Source organism: Sebastes umbrosus, chromosome 18, assembly GCF_015220745.1.
Source record: "Sebastes umbrosus isolate fSebUmb1 chromosome 18, fSebUmb1.pri, whole genome shotgun sequence".
Classification (NCBI taxonomy): Eukaryota; Metazoa; Chordata; class Actinopteri; order Perciformes; family Sebastidae; genus Sebastes; species Sebastes umbrosus.
The window spans coordinates 27,824,848-27,847,083 of NC_051286.1; the positions used below are offsets into that span (position 1 = coordinate 27,824,848).

Sequence of the window (22,236 nt, forward strand, 5' to 3'; positions counted from 1 at the left end):
TTTGATTGGCTGCGTGACACTGACAAGCAGTGCGACTCCGCGCCTGGAGCTGAAAACTTGAGAATATTTTAAATTTGATGCTCGTCTAAAAAACGCTAGAAAAACGTGGCTCAAGAAAAGAGCGCACGACTGGAGCGCCATTCCATAGGATAACAATGGTTTTGCGGGGGACCCGTTTCTAGCAACGCGTCTCAATGTGATCGGGGCCTAATGGCATTCACACCAAGAGCGAAACAAACTTTTCGCACGGCGAGATTACATACAAAGTCAAAGCTAAGAGTTGAATGACGTGATATTCGCAATGTTATGAAACAAGACTCAATGGCGTTTGGTTTTCTGACATATCTGGGACTTACACAACATGTACAAAGCAGCAACAGTGGTTATTTCTTCCATGGTTGATAGCGGAAATGGCGGAAAAAAAAGTTGTTGGTATCTATGGAGACAAGCTCCTCCTCTCCAGCATGTCTAGAACACAAATGATACTGGTGGTCCAACTTGCGTGAGTAAAGCGAGGTGAAAATTCACTTTGCTTTTGGTGTGAATGCAACATAACAGTGCAAACAATGGCGAAAGTGCTGACAGAGCCAAAAGTGTTTACCTGAGGGGGAACCACAGGGTGGGAGCTAGGGTTCCGCAGCTATCAGCTGTAACCACCGCATGAGAGCAGTGCACAGCGGTCGCCGTGAGCTAGCCAGTGGGGCACGCTCATATGCACCAACATGCACTAAAAGCCTATGTAAACAAAGCGAGGAGAAGCTTGGATTAAAACACACAGAGGGAGAGAGACTTCATTCTCTGCTCAGGTAGACATTACTCCTCTATATCTTTAGATAACAAATAGTTGTTTGCTGGTCTATTGATGCTCGTTGATATTGTATAGAGAACCTAAAGGAAGATCTCTCACTTCCTGTTACACTGTCAGATATCCTTCATTTGTCATTTCCTACAAACCACAATCACTTTTAACAACTTCCAGAGAACACATTTATGGCTTTGACTCATAGGTATGTGTGTTAACATAGCTAGCGAGCCAATTAGACTGTGAACACTGGGGAGTGTCTGTGATTGCGGTGATGTCACTCGAAATGTAGCTGCATTGCATTCTGGTACGCTAAAGCTACCATTCATGGAGAAAGCAATGATTCAGGGCAACACTTTGACTTGTCCTAAACAGATCTGTGTCTCCAAATCTAATACAGAGCAGGCATTACAAACATTTGATTTCCAAATTTCCCACTGATAAAATGTAGGACGTAATAAGGTAATATTCTGACATGTATCAACTAAGGACAGAAGGATATAACAAGGAGACGTCTGAAAGTGCAAACCACAGACAAAAAGAACACAGGCTCTTTGTAAATCAGGTTTCTGCACTGCTAAGCAAGTAAAACATGCCAATGTGTATGCACATTCAAGCTCCTGTGACACTTAACTAGTAGTTAAGTGTGTGCTTCATTACCCCCTGAGGTAAACAAATCAGCTCCAGCAGCTTTCTCTATTATTTCTTGTTTCTCAAGAAGCCAAAGCAGAAGTGAGACAAACAGCAGCTCCAGACAAGCTGAACATATGACGTATACTCAGTGACATGTACAGTAAAAGAAGACAAAAAGGAAGCGTGGATAGTGACATCATGAAACTTATTTGGTCTGAATGAAGTTAATCCCTGTCAACGTTTTTATGGTAATTGGGTGGTCTCCTGTTTATTTACTGTTGAGGCAATGTGACATACAGTATATGGTTTGTATGCCATTATAACAATAAAGTCTAGTTTGAGCAAAATACTGAGGATGGATTTTTTGCATTGACCTTAGCCTTGATAATGCTTCTGAGACAAGATAATTTTTTTACAGTGTGACAGACAAGGTCTTAAAGGGGAACTAGGCCCATTTTCAAAATGCATTCATGTCATTCATATGAACAACTCTCAGAACATCACCCAGGGTGCTCTTAGTACCATCTAGAACATCTCTTCCAATTCATTGACTACGGAGCAGATCCACACTTTATACCCTATGACATCACAAGTTTGAATTTTAGCCCTCTAGTTTTTGGATTTGGGAGACAGTTGTTCATGTTTACTACTATTTTTTGGACTGTCTTAGAATAGGAATAAGAATAACAGGCATGAATTTTGAAAATGGGCGTAGTTCCCCTTTAACCTTTCAGAAAGGTTGATAAATGCATAAAATATATGGAAGTTTTTATTGGACTTTATTAGTTGTAATCCACAGAAGACAATCCACAATGTGTACCATAATTTCCAAATATTTCACTATCCACCAACATGTATTTTTGTATTTGTGTTGTGTAAAGTCACAGCCACAAAAATACAGGGCGATTTGCAAATACGTATAACTTACTCTGTAAATACAAATTTTAATTCCACATGAAAATGTTATAGGTTTACATGTTAAATGATATATACACATTTATGCATCCATTTGTACACGTTGAATGACACGTGTTCTTTATACTTTGACAGTATTCCGAAGATTAAATTAAAAAAAAAAAATTGATATACACCGATCAGCCGTAACATTCAGACCACTGATAGGTGAGGTGAATAACACTGATTATCTGGTTACCATGGTACCTGGCATTAGGGTGTGGGGGGGTGGGGTCGATTAGACAGCTAGTGAACATTTTGAACTTTGAACTTTGTGTTGGAAGCATAAAAAATGGGCCAGCGTAAGGATGTGAGTGACTTTGACAACAAGGTCGTCTAGCCAATAGTGCTGGCTAGACGACTGGGTCAGAGCATCTCCAGAACTACAGCTCTTGTGGGATGTTCCCGGTCTGCAGTGGTCAGGACCTACCAGAAGTGGTCCAAGGAAGGAAAACCGGTAAACTGGCGACAGGGTCAGACCCGAGGCTCATTGATGCACGTGGGGAGTGAAGGCTGGCCCGTGTTGTCTGATCCAATAGAAGAGCTACTGGAGCTCAAACTGCTGAACAAGTTAATGCTGGTTCTGATAGAAAGGAGTCAGAACACACAGTGAGGAGCAGTTTGTTGTGTATGGGGCTGCGTAGCCGCAGACCGGTCAGGGTGCCTGTGGTGACCGCTGTCCACCGCCAAAAGCGCCTACAACGGGCATGTGAGCATCAGAACTGGACCACGGAGCAATGGAAGAAGGTGGCCCGGTCTGATGAGTCATGTTTTCTTTCATCATCATGTGGATGGATTGAGTTGGAGGTGTTGACTTGGCCTCCAAATTCTCCAGATCTCAATCCAATGGAGCATCTGTGGGATGTGCTGGACAAACAAGTCCGATCCACGGAGGCCCCACCTCGCAACTTACAGGACTTAAAGGACCTGCTACTGACGGCTTGGTGCCAGATACCACAGCAGACCTTCAGAGGTCTAGTGGAGTCCATGCCTCCACGGGTCAGGGCTGTTTTGGCGGCAAAAGGGGGACCTACTCAATATTAGGCAGGTGGTCATAATGTTATGGCTGATCGGTGTATATCAGCTTGCTTACAGTATCGCAATATATTAAATCGTTACCCCTGTATCATGATATGTATCGTAACACCAGATTCTTGCCAATACACTGCCCTGGTTACAGGTATATTAACCAGTGGGAAAATGTCCTCACTGTGACATCACTATTGACCCAGCTTCAAAAACCCTCCGCTTGACCTGGGTTGAACACAGGTCAGGAGATGGGATGGGTTTAATTTAATCCTATTAACAACTTTCAAATACTGACTTGACGAAAAAAGAGCGAGAGAACAAGAGAGACCAGAGAGTGCAGGAGTGACCAAGCATGAGAGTGTGCACAGAGTCCTGAAAGGTAACTTCATTTGGTATTTATGTAACGTAATTCGGTGTAATTCAATGGTTTAGCAGTGATGTGTATGGGACGACAGTTGAAATGGGATCTACAGTGCAAGGTATTAACCATGTTCAGTAAACCTGCATAATCGTACATGCAAAGGGTGAGGTACTCCATATCGTAAAACACTTTGACCCACGCTGATTAGCAGTACAATGAAAGCAAAAGCATTTTCTGTATTGGCCAACTAGAAATCCACCGTTTCTCTCTCCTGAGCGTCAGAGAACTATAAACTGCTCTCTGTTATTTGAGACTTTCCCGTCTCTATGCTTCAGTGGAATTTTCTCGTCTGCTTGGTTCCTCTTTCACAACCACTTATCTATAAGGCCTGGACTGAAAGTGTGGAAACTTTGACTTTCCTCTTTCCCATAGTATTTACCATCAGCTGACGTGAGTTAAAGGGGAATAGCACATATAGCACACCATATAAAGGGATAGACAAAAGATAGTTCCCTTTATGTTGTCGTTTACAAGAAGGTCCCTGAACAAAAATCTATTTTTTAAAATAAAGTAAAGTTTCAAATCCCTCCGGACGTCCAAATGGTGTTGAAGCAAAAGTCAGATCTGTGTGACTGGGGAACTTTATATTACTCTGCCAGTCAACTTGTCCGTCTTGATCAATGCCTGCCTTTCTATTACTGTTGCATAGTGCCACAAGTTGTTCTCAGTGACACTAAACTGACAGAAACTCCCCTACCAGTGGGGGTACACTGTCCTCCTTTAACCTCAATTTAAACATTCCCCTTGTATCAAATAATGTGCTTTTGAAGCCATGCAGCAGTCTCAAGGCTATGTGTGCTTTATAATTAAAGCACCAACATCAGTGCCACATTTAAATTGCCTCCCCTGCTGTCTGAAACAACCTCTGTTTAAAGAGAAATCATGCCCTGAGCAAACACAAACCAAATGATTTATAGAGTGGTGAATGTCATTATATATTTTGTATTACTACAGGGTTGAATATGTGTATTTTATATGGAAAGAGGAGACAAAGCCTGAGGTACAATTATCAGATGTCAATAGCACTTTCACATCTAATATCAGAGTGTCTGCACTATTAGCCTACAGCCAACAACAGACAGAGATGAATCCAAATTATCAAAAAACAGAAAATATTTCAATCACTGAGATCCATTTTTTCATGCCAGTCCTTGATTAAAGGTACCCTGTGGAGTTTCTAACTGCTAGCATCGCTATGCAGCAGCGTTGGGATGCAGAGATCCGACTTTTTCAGTCCCGATACTTATACCCAGGCTTTGGGTATCGGCTGATACCGAGTACCGATCCCATACAGGTCTTTTATACAATTAATAAGCTGTATGCCTGTGACTGAGATCATTCTTTTATGTTTAAGACAACATCAGGCTTGACTTAAACATTGCTTTACTTTGTAAAACAAAATGTAACAAATAAATACATAGATATACATTTACTGAATTGTTATTTATTATTCAAATTATAAATCATGCACCAGCAACTCGGTAAAAAATCAGCAAAATTAACATTCAAGTGTAAACCTTTTAAATGCAGCAACAAATAGGTTAAAACTCAAAGAAAATAATTAAAATTCCAGTATATAATGTATATAGTATATACACATAGAACTGAATTGAATAGATCGGATCCATTGTCACAGATACCCGATCCAGCTATTAGAGTCAGCCCAATATCTGACCAGGTACTGAAGCATCCCTAGAGCAGTGTTGTTTTATGAATGGGTCATCATTTGTAAAAAGGAAGCACACCGAGCATGCAGGTAGCACAATTCACATCCTGGCATTGATTTCAGTGTCTGGGACAATTCTGGGACAGTAGAGAAACTTATCATGACGAATGAAATGATTGTGTTTATGTGTCATGGTTGTTACCAACTCGTCAGTCCTATCAGAAAGGTAGAGGAGCGGGATGTAAACCCGTAGAGTGAAGCCACAGGCTAGTGAGACGAGCAAGTTGTAAAAGCTGCCGGAGAGTAAGCCGGAGTTACAGAATACAGGAAGTCGGCTCCGGTCTCTCCACGGATGTATTAAAAGAACAGCTCCAGCTCGCTTAAGCGGAGTTGTAGTTCCGTAGCATTTATTTATTCAGACTTTTACTGGGAAAGTGGCTGCATGTCTGCTACACTACACGCAGCATCGTAGCTGCTAAGTTAACGCTCCCGGACGGTGAACTGGAGACTCCCGTCAACCAATATCTGTTGTGTTCCTGCAGCTGGTACACCGCTGCATGCGAAGCACAAATCTTATCGGTTAACGGTTAATAATCAGTTAACCAGGGTCGGTTATCGGTTAAGAATTTTTTTCAAAATGAGCATCCCTATGGTGGATGCAAAATTTGCCCATCATTTATTGATCAAACAGCTAGAAATAAACAAGAAACAGTAACTGTTAACTGATAAGTGCACAGTTTTAAATAAATAGTTTATAATAAAAATGTATTATGTAAAACGAAAAAAAAAGAAGTTAAATTTGGGACATTGGTTGTTAAGTCTGGCACATTTGAAAGTAGAATTTGAGAAAGTTGTGGGACACTGAAGAAAAAAGTTAATTGGAGCCCTGGGTAACGTGAATAAAGCAGCAATGCGCAAACAAAGGCGGTAAAGAAAAAGACTGCAAATTAGCAAACATGGTGTAAACAACTCTTCCATTTAAATGATTATTTTAGCACTCAACATGTCTGTTGGCCCTCAAGCATACAAACAACCACACTGGATGTGAATGCAATTTTTCTTTGTCTACAAGAAAACTCCACAGGGCACCTTTAATGAACTTTTTTTGTTTTGCAAAAGACATACCACGGGCTAAAATTGTCCTTTCCAACAGAAAATACCTGCAGCTGTTCTCTTAAAAGCACATTTTAATTTCATCAAACTTAAGTGCAGAGGGGTGGCTCTAACCATGCAATAATTTTTTTACAAACCACCTGGACAACTTTGCTCATTTATGTTTTATTTATTATGCTCATGTTACAATCATTTGAATCTGCCAATACTACATGGTACTTGTAGTTCACAGCCCTTTTCAGTTATATAAAAATGCTTTATCCCCAGTCAGATTCATGTCCTCAAGAAAAACTTGCGAGTCATAATTAATCCTCTAAAATGTGTCCATGGGTTGGTAGCAGAAGTAGTTGTTATTAAATACGGATTATGAAAATTGCTTGAATGTTGTCATTTTACTCACTACACATTGAGAAATTTAAAGAATGTAATGACCATTCAGACCTTTGCTCTTTCCACGTATTATACAGGCAATCTGACAGTCTTTTCAGGTTTGTTAGTGCAAACTTGTATCAAACTTTCAGAGTGTGATGTGGATATCTTCAGGGCATGTGATGTAAAACATTTGGGAACACTTCCCCCCTGCCCATATCTGAGAAAGATCGACTGAAGGTTCAGTATTTCTCTTGAACACCACGCAGTTCAACAGCCTTCGACGGAGAAAGTTTTGGGCTTAATACAACAAGTGCAGGCTAATCCCCGTTGTAACCGTCTAAACCACAGCATTGTTACTGGGCTGATGTGCCTCAGTGGCAGCTTAGAGTCTGGTCTTACTCAAACATGACTACAGTAGCTCAAAAACTCTTCTTTTTAAGTATGTGTGTGTGTGTGTGTGCGAGTCATATCACCTTCTCTGGTGGAGGAAGTCGGGTTGCTGTCTATATCATTCGCTTTCTCTTTGTATCTGAAACAAGAGAAAAGAAATAATTAGTGTTAAATAAAGGACACTGGAGAGACAAACAGTGTTAAAAACATGTGTACGTGTGCACATCGGACAGGTACAGTATCAGCTGTCCACAACGTCCCCTTTTCTCCTGACACATACAAACACTCAACAACAGAACACAACTCAACACACAACAAATCCCCCCCCCCCCCCCCCCCCACCACAAAACACACTCTGAATTATTCAACAGTGAAATCTACACCCGGGTCTGTTATGTCCAAAATAAAGCTGATTAAGGGCTCGTCTGCTGCATGTTCACTGGAGTATTAAATGTCCTGTGACAAGCTGCGGCTGCTAATGGTCACTAGGATACACTGTACTGTAAGTCCCTCCAGGGGGAGAGCAGCAAATAAAGAAATATATGGCACTGTCACATTCTGTCAAAAAGGAGGGTAGTCCACATCCAACGTGACATTTAAAGCCCATCTGAGGAAGGATTATCTGAAGCTCAACATTCATACAACCTTTAACTATATAGTTGAGTAAAAGTTACAACATTTTATTGACAAAAAATATGAAGCAGGGATTTAAAAATATTTTGCAAACAATTGATTTGCACCTGGAACAGCACGTAAGTGAAATGATTGTTGTGGTAGCAACTTTCTGGACCGAATGTTGAACAATTTCTGGCATCAACCACAGACTGTATGTAAGAAGTGGACGTAGTCACCGTGACATCAGCTATTGGTTTGTGGGCTGCTGTTTTGAATCCTCGAGTTCGGCATTTTGGCCGTCGCCATCTTGGTTATTTGCAACCCGAAGTGACACGAGAGGGTGGAGTTAAGAACAAATGAATAACGCTGAATAAGATATTTTCAGGCGACCAAAAAAGTTATGATTAACTTTCATGAAGTGAAAACACACAGTGAAAGTTAAAGTTCTCATACGAAAACACGGACAACTCTCAAATCGGACAACGCCGTGGTAGTGACCTGTCAATCACGAGGTAGCCCCGCCCTAAAGCATCCCCTGCTTTATGGTCTATCTGACTCTAAATGGGATCATCATTTACTAAATGAACATCATGCTGTATTGAAGAAGACTTGAAACTAGCCATCGAGACCATAAACTCATGTTTACAATGTTTACTGAGGTAATAAATCAAGAGAGAAGTAGACTCATCTTCTCATAGACTTCTATACAATCAGACTTCTTTCTGCAACCAGAGGAGTCGCCCCCTGCTGGCTGTTAGAAAGAATGAAAGTTTAAGCGCCCGGACACACCAGGAATGTCAGGAGCGCGTGGCGGCTGCGTTACCTGTTGTTTTTTATTTCGGCATCAGTGTTAACAGGTTAGAGCAGCCACACTGCCCGCGTGGGACGCGCGTCTCAGCTGCGTCTCTTCTAGAGAATAGAGGTCTTGCCTATTTTTGACACGTGCCGCGCGCGTCTCACAGCAGCAACAGACACTGAAGGTGATCTATTGACTGTTTATTAAAATCATACCAGCAACATTACTACAGTTTCGATGTCTATCTGTAGAATATGTTACGGAGATGAAAAAAAAGTAAAGACTTATTTTTAAATCAACACTTCCTGCTTTCATTTCAAAATAAAAGCCCTCAAGTGTTTTTTCTGTGGACAGAATTCCTTCATTTGTTAACACAAGGCTTTTATTCTGAAATATGTGCTGGACAGTGTTCTAGAATATGCAGTGACTTGGAGAGCTCCATGAATGAATATAGTACGGAGCTTTAATCATGGATTATTACTATTATTTACAAATTACCACATGTTTCTTAACCTTTCTCTGTTTAAAATAAATATAAAAGAAATTATATGAAATTATATGAAATGAAATGAAATGAAATGGCCATGAAAAGGCAAACTATGAAAGAATATGTATATGAATGAAGAAAGGGCTGACAGCAGCAGCTGCAGCAGCAGAAACGCAGCAGAGACGCAGCTGAAATACAGCTGAAATGCGGCTGGTGTGAACGCCTGTTGCGTGAATCACGCAGCCACCACGCCACGCAGCCGCCACGCGCTCCTGACGTTCCTGGTGTGTCCGGGCTGTAAGGCACTTCAGCATTTGCTTCATGTCTCAGACCTGGAGGTTGCCCACTGGCATCAACTTGTTATCAACTGGCAAAAATCAACCCAGTACTGGCCCACAAAACCTGCAGGTCAAGAAGATGTTATCCCGTTGAACAATAGAGGAGATCATTAGCATGGCAGTCTATCATTAAGCACTCCAGCCTGGTGCTGTAGTCTAGAAATGCATTCTCTGTGCTGCAGTGCGTAGTAATACATTGGCCTTAAAAACAAAGTAGTGTTAAATTATGGAGAGGCCTGACTGGAAGGAAATAAGTAGCAGCAACGAGGCTCAGTTGTCGTACTGTGTTGTGTAGGATGGGGGAAAACAAGAAATGCACAGTAGAATCCCGATTTTCACCCACTACAATTCCTAATCGATTCACAAATGATTTCTATACATGGTTAATAAAGTTATGTGGTTATGTTTCATATGGAACAAAAAAGGCAGAACTCACAGTGCACACATGCTAGGGTTATCTTGTAGTTCATCTCCAAAAAGGGCATGTGTTTGGACACATTTTGGATTCAATAATTCAATAATTAGCAAGACATGGGTATAAAATACAAGTATTTTGTGGATATCTTGTACCCCATCACCCAGACTACTGTTAGCAAAGCCAAACACAGAACTCCACCCCTAGCAAACAACACAAATCTTTACTGGCCTTCACTGCTGGAGACATAACGTTAATAAAAGCACTCTCCCTTCCAGATCACACACCAACTAAAAGCATTTCACCAGTGATGTTGGTCAGTAAATTAGACTTTCATTTTTCTATATTTATACATCAAAAAATACTGTTGTATGCTTCCAAGTTAATGCAGTTAACCTTTCTTTATTCTTTAAATAAACTGTGTGCTCGCACACGCTTTTCTTTTTCATTTTCTTGTTCAGTCAGACAGACCTCCATCAAGACTAGCTATGTTTCATATTGCATTCCAGTGGAGTAAGAGCCTGATCAAAGTGACCCCTTTTCTATTTATTCAATCGAGAATCAGTTTTGAATCAAGAATCAATTCTGAACTGAATCATGACACCAAGAATCGGATGTGTTTTATTATTCTATTTGTTGCGAAAATTTGAATTACGAGATAAAAACTAAATTTATTACATGGGTACAACGGATAGCTCTAGTCCCACATGGGGGTAATGAATCAATGACATTAGCAAAAAGCTATCATTCAGCTGCCTAGTTTTGCAACCATCCCTGATTCTGCAATCACCTTCCACAATCTTTAAATTCTGCATCTGTGTATTATGTTATTTCTTTATCATAAAGTGCTTTGTGCTGGGAGACGAAGTGAATGTTTATCAGACGCCATTTTGGATGATGACGTTTGCACGGACAGCGGCTTTGAGTGGTCAAATAACCCACTTTTGCCTTTTGACGGATGCGAAAAAAGAAAATCAAACCCGTTCCGAAAATGTTTAATGGCGGGCTAAAGCTTCGGAGACATTGTGTAAACGTGACCGACACAACGTGAGGTTATATGCATTTTTAAATGTGCAAAAAAAACGTCGGACGAAAAATACTGACTTTGTGTGCAAAGGCCTTTAGTGTTGTGTATTGTTACGACATTTTACTACATGTTGTCTTGTGGCTTGAGATGTAAAATGCTTTGGTTCATTTTGGTCTGACCAGTTGATTTCTGAATCTGAACTCCTAGCTGGAGCTGATATGCATGCATCAATACTACTTCATGCAGGCGCAGCATGTTGTTTTAACAGCTTTTAATGCTTGAAAATACAAACATTGATATGCAATGGGTGATTCAGCTTCTCCAGTGTATTCTCATGCAGTCCATAAAGCCTAGCACAATGGTATAGTGGAGGGGATACACAGGTATGCTCACCTCGTTTTCTGGCGGTTTACAGTATACACACCTATCAACCAAAAAGCTATTGGAATACATACTGTATATAGGAGGGTATACTCACTTCCTCCTCGGTAACCTACCCATCTCTATCTAGTACACCTTATCAACGACCACTACACCGCTGATAGCATACGGGCACACTTACAGAAGCTCACACACAGAAACACAAGTACTGACCATACCAGGCAACAGGAAGCATTATTCATACATCTCACTGTGAGTACATTCTCCACAAACAGTGCAGAGAAATACTAACTAACTAACTAATACTGTGTATTCTTCCATCTTCAGATGCAAAAATACAGAAGTACAAACTATCACGTGAGAGCCTGAAGACTGAGACAGTCCCATCTGTCACAGTAAATAGTCCTCACCCGTCTGTGTTGACCCCCCCATCCCTCCTCCGGAGAACCTGCACAGCAACAGAACGAGGGAAAAGGAGGTGGGATGCTGTGGATGGATGGATGGATGGATGGATGAAGGCCCCATAGGGACACTAGACACTGTCCTTATAAGGGAATGGTAGTGTGTGGTGACTCCCCGTGGTCTGACACATGAGAGGACTTCACCTCAACATTATGCTAGGTCTACAGACACACACAGCACACTTCATGTGTCCCTTCTGGACCACACACTTGCCAAAACACCATGTGGACAGCACAGACTGAGCGCTGATGAGAGCAGACGCGTCACCATCACACCCACTTCACTCGTTATACATGCAACTTCTCTCTTTCTCTGCACGTCAACTTCTTTATCCACATACTACCTTTCCCTCCTTCCTCATTCTTCCCTTCTTTCTCCATTTCATTTCTCTGCTTCCTCTTTCAGAGACACATAGCTGATCTCCTCTGACAGCAAGAAAGAACAGGTGTCACCACCACCAGGAAGTCAACTCAATTACACGGAATTTCCAGATTAAAGATGAAAGAAATAGCCATCAGCTAGCTAGCTAGCCGGACAGACAGACGGTCATCCATCCAGCCCTTCATCTAGTCAGCTAGTTATCCCAGTGAGCCAGCCTTTCAGTAAACTAGCCACACATTTGGCCAGGCAGTTTAGTAGTCAATAAATGTGTCACTAATCCCAGCAGGTGGTGGAGCCAGACAGAGAGTAGGGAGATGCCTGCAGACTCCTACAAAATAAACATGTTTTTCAGGAAACATCGATGGAGAGCCTGAGTGGAATGTTCCAGTGACCCCACAGAAATAACACACATGATAACACAGGCCCAATATGTCCCATTGTGAGTTATTAAACAATAGGATTGGAGTAAGGTTGATTTTTCTCTAACAATCTATTGGTAGAGTTCATTTCACCATTCTTGGGGGAAAAAAAGTTTATAATTAAGGCTGTCAATCAATTCAAATAGTTAATCGAGATTAATCACACATTTTTTATCTGTTCAAAATGTAACTTAAAGAGACATTTGTCATGTATTTAATACTCTTATCAACATGGGAGTGGACAAATATGCTTTCTTTATGCAAATATATGTATATACTGTATTTCTTATTGTAAATCAATTATCAACACAAAACAATGACAGATATTGTCCAGAAACCCTCACAGGTACTGCATTTAGCATAAAACAATATGCTCCAATCATAACATGGCAAACTGCAGCCCAACAGGCAACAACAGCTGTCAGTGTGTCAGTGTGCTGACTTGACTATGACTTGACCCAAACTGTATGTGATTATCATAAAGTAGGCATGTCTGTAAAGGGGAGACTCGTGGGTACCCATAGAACCCATTTACATTCACTGATCTGGAGGTCAGAGGTCAAGGGACCCCTTTGAAAATGGACATGCCAGTTTTTCCTCGCCAAAAATTTGGTGCAAGTTTGGAGCGTTATTTAGCCTCCTTCACGACAAGCTAGTATGACATGGTTGGTACCGATGGATACCAGTATATTCACTCTAGCTTTACAACTGAGCCTGCTACAACCTAAAAATAGCAAGTTGCATTAATGTGTTAAAGAGAGTGTCAAAATTAATTTGCGTTAACTTTGATAGGCGTATTTATTAGGGCTCTGTATTGGCAAGAATCTGGTGATACGATACGTATCATGATACAGGAGTTACCATTCAATATATTGCGATATATTGTGACACTCTAAGCAAGGTGATATATTGCCATTTTTTAAATCTAATTTTAGGAAAACCGTCGTAGAACACACCACCATATGCATAACATCTGAGTAACTTGGGCTCTGTATTTGCATTCATCACAATCCCTGTAACATACAGCATCATAGCACTACTAACCCTAACCCTAACCCGAGAGGGCGCATCTCTTTGTCTGTTTTGCCAGCCAGACTTAAACCTAGTTATCTATTAGCTAAAACTTAAAAAGAATAATAGATGTATCTCAGGCAGCTTGTGCCACTTTTTCCTCTCAGTGGATGATATCATGTTGGAATCAAACTCTTCATTTGTTCTGACGAACGTGGGGAAGCTTTCATCACCTCACATATCAAGTCTGTTCTCACCTACTCTCAGCCTGAATCATTCTTTGCCCTCTAGGAAAATGTGGATAAAAAAAAAGCATCAGTGTTTTCATTACATTACTCCTTTAGATATTTAGCTGTTGCTGTAATTGAGAATGATTTCTGTGTGCAAAGGTTTCATTTCTATTACATTTCAGTCTATTCATCCATTTGGCAGCCAGGGTCTGAATGGTTTACCTAATCTTAAAAGTATTGACAACCTGATCTTGACCTTGCACTCAAAAATAAAATCACATTTATTTTCTAGCAACAGCAATCAGTCTTTTAGCACCTTGGCCGATGACCTGACTTAACCTGGGGCTTGATGCATGAAAATATTAACAGCCTATTTCATGCCCAACCACACGATCCGCCTGCAGGGCTGTGCCTAAAGTTATACGTTTCCATGGTGACAGCAGAGACGTCCGTAAAAACAAGGGAAGCACATGAATATGACAGGGTGGAAACCTGCAGGGGACGCACACATACACACTTTGTTCTGCAGCGGTTTACCGTTTAGAAAAAGGGAACGTGTGTGTGATGAAAGCTGCTGTCACTTCTGGTTGAACGCCTGGCAGTGAGGACGCCAAACCTAACTGGGTAGGGAGAGGGAGAGTGACAGACTGCAGACGTGTGATGAAGACGAGGAGAGAATGCCACAAATAATCCTGAGGGAAATCGCAGGGGAAAAAATAAAATCCATGAGAAAAGGAGTGTGCATTCAAACATAATCTAAAAATCTAAAGTTGCTTAAGGGAACGAGCTGTGACTAAAAAAAAGTAGAACGACTAAAGTAGAGCAAAACTAAACAGCACTCAAAAAGACTTTAAGGCATGAGCAGTGTTTTCAGAACAGGAAACAACGTCTTACTTCCACCTCTGTGAATGAAAAGCTTTTCAGTTGTGGATCTATTTGAGGTGTATACATGTGTGTAACCTGGGAAGACACACACTGCCTGACTGTGACAGTGCCCAGTGAATGTCCTACTCCAATGGTCTGTAGCCAGAGTTTACACAAGCGGACCAAAGACTCCATATCCCACCACTGACTGAGTTCAATGGACCATTATAGTGAACATTCACCAGTGCCTTTTATCTGCCTCTCATATCAGCTGGGCTTTCAGTGTTTGCATGCCCAACATTAGCCTCAAACCACTGAGTACTCAACATATCAGTAAGAACACATCACAATCTAATGCAAATTTGCCCAACACAGTTTGAAGTGTGGTTTTGTAATAAAACCAACACTATGGTATGTAATAGGGATGCAAATTGTAAGCACTTTCCTTAAATCGATCATTGGTAACACGATCAATTAATCGATTTAAAAAAAACATACAAATTGTGCGTATACCAAACAATACCAAATGAGTTTTATTTCCCTCAATCAAAGCTTTATTTCCACAGCAACATATTGCTTATTCTCTGGCAGCATTGCCTAGCCAATGAAACATATGAAGATAGAGGCCTAGATATATTAAACACATTGAATATAAATGAATATCAGATTACATGTGGAGCGCGCTCATAAAAATAACCTCCGCTATACATCTCTGCCTAGTTTTATAAGAAAGAAACTCAAAAGCAACTTAATGTAACGCTGCAACAAGAAAATAGAACCTAAGGGCCCGGACACACCAACCCGACATCAAAGAACTAGCCGCGACGAAGTCCACCTTTTGCGTCGCTTCACGTTGGCTTCGTCTCGGCCAAAAAGCTGCGCTCGAACACACCGCAAAGACTAGAGCTGACGACCAGTTAGCACGTACGTTCTGCGCCTGCGTGAGAGGAAATAACTCTCCACACCAGCAGGTGGCAGTAGTCTGTATTGGTCATTCAAAAAGGGAAACCGGAAGACCGAGGACAGCAGATATACAAGCCGTTGTTATGATACTTCAATGAAACAAAGCAGCGTTTGCCGAGCCTTCTGTGTTTTTCCTCATGATTTTACTCGTTGTTTTGTTTTCCTCACTTCCGTTTCTCTTCTCGTGCACTGAGTCGTTTAAGCTGAACAGCCAATCAGAGTGTTTTCACTCACCGACAGCCGCCGTCGATTCAACTTGCTGAATCGAAGAGGAAAACTCTTGAAAAAACTATTGAAAACTCCTGCTCGGATGGAGATCTTGCAGGTATGCACATGTACTGGCGTGACAGCTTTGCCGGTCAGGTGAATCCCCCGCACTGACTTTCCACCAGTCTGTCAGGTTTGTATCCAGGGATGGGGAATGTCCCGTAAAAATGTCTTAATCTCCTTGTCCACGCTGCCAGCTAGAGCCATGGCAAAGGCCTGATGTATGACTGCTGCTGACTGAGCGTCTCTGTCGGGCGCATCACCTTCAGCATGTGGGTTCGGCGTAGCCACCTCCACCACCTCTTCCTCTGCTCTCTGGATGCGAATGCGAGTCATTGAAACATGCTTTGAAAATACTCCATTCTACTGATATCTAGAATGTAACTACATGTTGTTTGTATTTCAGATCTTTATTTGACTGATCGATTAAATTTCAGATGCAACGACCAATTCATTGATCAGTGATTAATTATTAACATCCCTTGTGTGTAAACACAACATACTATATGCTTTCATTATGTTTGGAGAGTTCTTCTGATGTGTATCCTGTAAGCTGCTGACGCTACCTTGAAAATGTTACTCAGAAATATGCTGACTGCCAGGCACATTTAATGATTATTGCCATTCAACCTGAAATGACTCATCCATGTAGATGCCTTTGTAGCTGTGATTTACAGTAGCAACCGGAATTACTGGTGAATGACTCATAAACACAAAGCAATGTCATAACCGGAAAAGTCTCAAAAGTCATGCCGTTGGACACCCAGCACAGGAAACTGGGTGGAGAAACATGAGAAAGTGATTACTACTAGGCCATACTAACACTGAGTGAAAACACCTAACAGGATATGTGCTTAAAACTACATACTGGCCTTGGAAATGACCTCAACAAAACAAAAACAGACTTCAACAAATTAGTGTGGACAAAAATATTGAAATATCAACGCATATCAATATTGAATATTTGATACAGTTTCAATACTTATTTATCAAAGTATCAATACACAGACTCTCTCTTCTCTTCAACAGCCGTTGACACACAGCTATTTATCTTATAATAAATTAAATTAATTATAAATTATTATAACAAAAATCTAAAATGGTATGCCCTCAATGTTGTGTCAATTTCTCCCAGAGGTATTGAAAGTGGCATTGTATATCCATATTTTTCAAGGTATTCTATCAAAGTTGGAAATTCCAGTATCGTGACAACACTACAACATTTGTGATTTTACTGCAGGGCTATTGAATTGTATGGTACTCTTTCATATTTTCACTACAGTTATAATCAGGCATGTAAAGGGCTGATTCAGTGAAGTAACATCCAGTGTATTTTTACTTGCAGTGATGAGCGAGTGATGAGCACGGAGATACAAAGAGACAAAGTCAGTCAGAGAGCATTTGTCAAGGTCGACAGCAGAAGTGACTTTGTCCACACGACTCTACTCAGAAAACTAGCTCCAAGAAAAGACTCCAGTCGAGGCCGTCACACCAGATTGGACATACTACGCTTCCTTGAAAAATCAACCAAACTAAACAACAATGGTTCTTGACTTTACAGAGAGATGCATACTGCTGAACTGTAGTGTCTCGTTTGCAGTCAGTCAAAACATGTTCTTGCCCTGAGGGGAGGAACAAGCCGTGACCCACTTTGGATCAAGACCCATTGTTTTCTTAATGCTGCATTTAAGTTTCCGCATTCCAAATTAGCCATGACTCCAATTTAGCCTGGGATACAAATATGATAAGCATCATTTAGTGCAGAGGGTTAGAGAGAAACTAGAATTACCACCTTGTGGTTGTATGCCTCCACCAACCAGTCAAGTTGCACTTTACATCTATGTCTGTCCAAAATATCATCACTTCATCATTTTATCCTGTTAGACATTTGTGTGAAATTGTCAAATATAATCTTTTTTTTCCAAATACCTCACAATCGATATTGCAATGATATTGTAGGGTTGATTATTGGTGCTTTTACAAAATATTTACACAGTGAAATTTTGAATAAATAATCATCAGTAATGTGGATATACTGACAAAGTGGGTAAAAACAAATAATAGAACAGCTATAACAGTCTGGTGAGTTCAGAAAATTACATCACTTTACTGTAATGCAACCTTTAAAACCACACTTATGCCATATTATGATATCCAAAATCTAAAGCGAGAATGGGACGGACGTGAGGTCACAGTGACCTTGACCTCGTCGGTTTTCGGTTAAACGGTTAATTATTAACATCCCTAGTTTGAGGGCATTTAAATCACTCAAGTAACTTGTATTATAAGCCAAAGAAACACATACATTTTCACACATTTTGCGAAATTGTTATTTCGTGTGGTTTGTGTAAAATGACTCTTTATGACCATTCTGAATCAAATCAGCCGTTACTGCTCCATTACATACTCCATAAAACTGGCGACGGGAGACCTCGGCACAAACCCTGGATAGCGTGACAGCTGTTGATGCTCACAGACATCCAGGATTGAACCTGTAAATCAATTATTTACATGGATGAGCATTATCTCCACCACTGGAAAATGCAGATTTCCAACATGGCTCAAGGTCACGCGAGGGGAGTTGGTGTGCAAATTTGTGAGTGAGTAAAGAGTAAGCAGAAGTCCCAGGTGGGACCACCTTTAGCTCTCATTTTAAGGCCTAAATAAAGCAGATAAAAGTGTGTCTGTGGGTATATGTGTATATGTGTGTGTTTCATTGTGGTGACTGCATGTGTCTTGGATGGCAAAGTCTGTCCCCTACTGCAGTGTGAAAAGGATGGAGTCAGGGAGTGACTGAGGAAGGGGGGGGACACATCTGGCTCAGGACTATCTGCCTTCTGCAGATGCCCTCTAAGGGTTCAAACAAGGGTTAACCCTCAATGGAGGCTCACTGGGCTGGAAGACTGCAACCCTCCCATGAGTAAATTAATGTGAGTGTGTGTGTGTGTGTGTGTGTGTGTGTGTGTGTGTCAACTCTGGAGCATCTTTCTTCCATTCTGCATGGCAACAGCTGATGAATGGATGATGGATTCATAACAGCCGAGTGAGCTCTGGGTGGGGATTTTAGGGGGGGTGAAGGGGAAACAGGGACATCACTAACCATTAAGGTTCATTTTTTTGACAGTGTTGTATGAGAGCAAGTGCCGACATTCACTTTGTATTCATTTTATAACATCGAATGTGTTTGTTTGCAGAGCACTCAAGCCTTCAATACTACAAATGGAAAACAGGAAAATGTTAAGAGTTCACACTACAGCGAGTAAAACCTCATTCATCAACTGATACTCAGTTGAACAGGAAATGTGTCGGTCTACTTAACCGCTGTACACCAAAAAAAGAAAAAGAAACCCAGGCAGGTTAAACGGGCGCTGAAAAGTGTGAGGACTGTGTTAAGTTGTTTTTTTCTCATGTAGTTAGAGCTGCAGAGCTTCATGTGTGCAACAGGACTACAGTATTACTGTGCTTGTAAAAATTACAGTTGCTCTTCACCAAATATTTCTAGAGATGTAGCGATTGCAATTTTCTTTGCCAAACTCAGATTTTTGCTGTTTTTCTTCCTAAGAACTATGATTGACAGCAAGGCTGCAGACTAACTTATTTCACCACTATCCCGAAAAATTATTTCAACCGTCCCAAAGTCAGTGTGAACCGTCAATAATTCTAAATCCTTTTACTTTGTTGTTGTCATCTATAGTGGTTATTTGCCTAAAAACACACATTGTATTGTATTTTCATTTAAATCAGGGCTGTCAAAGTTAACGCAATAATACAAAAAATATCACGTTAGCACAAATTTGTTTTAACAACACTAATTTCTTTAACGCATTAACGCAATGTTTAGCTTGTAGCAGGCTCAGTTCTGAAGTGAAGATACTGGCATCATATGAAACTAGAAAAACCTAAGTAATCCATTGGTACCAACCATGTCATGTTAGCTTGTTGGGAAGAGCGCTAAATCACGCCCCCAACTTACGCTAAAATTTTGGCAAGGAAAAACTGTCATGGCCATTTTCAAAGGGCCCATTGACCTCTGACCTCCAGATGTGTGAATGAAAATGGGTTCTATGGGTACCCACGAGTCTCAACTTTACAGACATGCCCACTTTATGATAATCACATGCAGTTTGGGGCAAGTCATAGTCAAAAAATTTGATTAATTTGCAATTAATCATGATTAACTATGGACAATCATGCAATTAATCACAATTCAATATTTTAATCGACTTACAGCCCTAGATGAACGCATCATAATGCCAGTGCAACCTCCGTTAACGTTAGCTGTTAGCTCCGTTATAGTAAGCGTCTGAAAAGTGAGTTGTCTCCACATGTTTTTAAGGTTGATCCTTCACAGCTTATCTGGGTCAAATTGCAGGCTTTATGTCTTCTTCACTCACACTGGAGAACTTCCACACCGATGAAATGTTGTGTGTGTTTGGCCGTGACATTAATGTCTATGCCGCTTTGTATGCAACGTAAAACTATCATGCGGCACATGAGTGGAAATGTGACAAAAAAAAAAAAAAATGAAATATGAAACCGATCAACTGAAACCCGTCCGGTTTCGATTGGTGCATCTCTAAATATTTCCAGAATGTCTGCTGTAGTCAAGTCAAGTTGGTATAAAATAATTAAAGTTGAGGTGTTTTGTCCCCTCAAATCAAAACAATCCTGATTAATAATTACAAACCCAATATCTAGCAACATAATCACCACTGTTCATCTCATATACGCTCATAACCTAGGGTAAGAAACACACAATAATTGTCTCTATATACCTGATGCAGAAATACAGAAATAATTATTACATGTAACAGGAAGGCTGTTGCTTTTCCGCTCTACTCCAAGCCGGCTGAACCGGACCTGCAGTTTAAGGAATCTGGTTCCAGTTTGCTTCCTCTCACTCAGGTGACTATTAATGAATCTACAACCTACAGCACTGTCAAACAAGCCTCGTGAAAGGTCAAATGTAATAAGGCGAACCAAAGTTCCTCTCCTGTATCTTGGTAAACATATTTCAAACAGCCATGCATATGAAACACTGAACCTGGAACATAATGAAACAGAAAAGACAGTCTTCTCAGTTCTGATTCTGAAAAGCACAATCCCAGGCAGAGTTGGAGCCCACTGTGTTGTACATGTTGAGGAACATCCATCCATCCATCCATCCATCCATCTGCAACCGCTTATCCCGTTAGGGGTCGCGGGGGGGGCTGGAGCCGATCCCAGCCGACATTGGGCGAAGGCAGGGTACACCCTGGACAGGTCGCCAGTCCATCGCAGGGCTAACACATATAGACAGACAACCATTCACGCTCACATTCACACCTACGGGCAATTTAGAGTCCACAATTAACCTAACCTACATGTCTTTGGACTGTGGGAGGAAACCGGAGTACCCGGAGAAAACCCACGCTAACACGGGGAGAACATGCAAACTCCACACAGAAGGGTCCCAAGCTGGATTCGAACCTGCAACCCTCTAGCTGTGAGGCGCCAGTGCTAACCACTGCACCACCGTGCAGCCCTTGTTGAGGAACAAAGAGCTGCCAATACAAAAACAAATTCATTTTTAAAAAGGCTTGTGGATCTGGTCGAACACAGTAAATCCCAGACGGAGGAATATGACCACCAGCCAAATGCTCCTACATGCTGCCTGAGCCTGGGAGTTTATCTACCAGCCATTTTGGCAAGAAATCAGATCTGGGGATCTTGTGATGAAAATGTAGCTTAGTATCTAGTGAAAAATCACAGTAATTATGGAATGAAGCTACAGTATCCAGTTCACTAAAGAAGTTATGCTAAGCCATCTGTCAATCAAGCAAACATGCCTCACAACTTTCTGTGTATTAAATCAAACATTTTCTTCGTACTCCTCTACTTCCTGTGTGGTATGCCTTATTAAACCAAGTCATTACAAATGAATAGCCTAATATAATCTAATTAGAGTCTACGTCATGGGACGTGCAAAACATGAATACAGAAGTGGTTGTAGGGGTGGGGGAAAAAAAAAGAAAGTAGTATCTTGATACTTTGCGTGGCAATATTGTATTGATACACGGACGTCAAGTATCCATCTTTTATTTTAACAATCCGACGGCATGCACGATTATGGCCAAAATGCTAATCACGATTATTTTGAACAATATTGAGACCACGGTTATTTATCACTATTATTCCTAGATTTTAGGGCCAAAATATTT

The 22,236-nt window shown here is 40.9% G+C and overlaps 1 protein-coding gene across 3 annotated transcripts in view; it reads right to left on the reverse strand.

Moving 5' to 3' along the window:
• Window positions 1–22,236, reverse strand: part of fam49a (family with sequence similarity 49 member A) — a 54,904-nt gene that overhangs the window by 14,331 nt on the left and 18,337 nt on the right. For all 3 annotated transcript variants that reach the window (XM_037750313.1, XM_037750312.1, XM_037750315.1), the window contains exon 2: window positions 7,464–7,519. The gene's annotated coding sequence lies outside the window, so the exon portion shown is untranslated. The remainder of the gene's footprint in view (window positions 1–7,463; window positions 7,520–22,236) is intronic.